Source organism: Galeopterus variegatus, unplaced genomic scaffold (assembly GCF_000696425.1).
Source record: "Galeopterus variegatus unplaced genomic scaffold, G_variegatus-3.0.2 Scaffold2053, whole genome shotgun sequence".
Lineage (NCBI taxonomy): Eukaryota > Metazoa > Chordata > Mammalia > Dermoptera > Cynocephalidae > Galeopterus > Galeopterus variegatus.
The window spans coordinates 314,615-316,088 of NW_007728164.1; the positions used below are offsets into that span (position 1 = coordinate 314,615).

At 44.9% G+C, this 1,474-nt stretch overlaps 1 pseudogene; it reads left to right on the forward strand.

Annotated features, from left to right (window-relative positions):
• The first annotated feature begins 706 nt into the window (after window positions 1-706).
• Window positions 707-1,154, forward strand: LOC103596603 (annotated as a pseudogene).
• The last annotated feature ends 320 nt before the right edge of the window (window positions 1,155-1,474 follow it).

The following is a 1,474-nucleotide window of genomic DNA, read 5'->3' on the forward strand; positions in this document are numbered from 1 at the left end:
TGTGAGCTTCTCAAGGTCAGAGGTTGTGTCTCATTCACCTTTGAATTCCAAATTCCTGACAGATGTGCACAGACCCCATCCAACTGGCTAAATGAATGTCTGTTTAACCAAATGCTTTGTCATATGTTGATTAATTTCACCTTTGACTTGGAAGCTCTTGGAGGGTAGGGACCATGTCAGAAAACAGATAACAAATAAAAAGAGAGGATACCTCTATGCTAAAAGGGACTCCCAAGTGCACTCCAAAATGCCCCCCAAAGTGCCCCCCCCCCAGTGCCCAGCACCAAGCCCAGTCTCTTCCTGCTGTGGCTCTAGCTCTGGGGGCTGCTGTGTTTCCTGCTGACCTGGGCCCTGAGGACCTCAGAAGAACAGGTGGAACAAAGCACCAAAATCTACACTGAATTGGTAGCTTGATGACACATTCAGACAGATATTTCACTATGTCTTGTCTAGCTTTTGCAGTTATTCTCAGTGGAAATATTGTTCAAAGTAACACATTTCTTCATTACCAAGAGCAGAAGTTCCCTGCTTCTATATCTAAAGGCATGTAAGGGCAGTGGCGCTGGGAGTCCCGTGGACGCGGCAGTGCAGGGGCACAGTGCACAGCGAGCCTCAGCAGGGGCAGCACACGCACTGCCGCCCTCACAGCCCCCACGCTGGTGCAGCCAGCCTCGCTCTCCCAGCTCCTCCTCCCTTCGTCCACACCATGGCTGATCTACTGACCGAAGAACAGATTGCTGAATTCAAGGAAGCTTTCTTCCTATTGCATAAAGATGGTGATGGCGCCATCACAACACAGGAACCTGGAACTGTCATGAGGTCACTGGGTCAGGACCCAACAGAAGCCGAATTGCAGGATATGATCAACAGAGTGGACGCTGATGGTAATGGCACCATTGACCTTCCAGAACGTTTGACTATGATGGCTAGAAAAATAAAAGACATGGATAGTGAAGAAGAAATCCTTGGGGCATTCTGAGTCTTTGGCAAGGACGGTGATGTTTACATCACTGCGGCAGAACTACGTCACATCATGACAAATGGGGGAAAAACCAACAGATGAAGAAGCAGATGAAATGATCAGAAAAGCAGATATTGATGGAGACAGACAGGTCACCTATGAAGAATTTGTACAGATGATGACCGCAAAATGAAGAGCTACTTTCAACTCCTTTTTTCCCCCTCTAGAAGAATCAAATTGAGTCTTTTACTTACCTGTTGCAGAAAGAAAGAAAAAGAAAGAAAGAAAGAAAGAAAGAAAGAAAGAAAGAAAGAAAGAAAAGAAGAAAGTTCATTTATTCATTGTTTCTATATAGCAAAACTGAATGTCAAACGTACCTTCTGTCTTCTGTTCACATACACACAAAATCCACATATATTGGTTGGTGGTCCTGTCCTAGAGATCAAGCTACGCATCAGTTTTACAATATAAATACTTGTACTACCTTATGGATAAGCAAACACTTAGTGGACT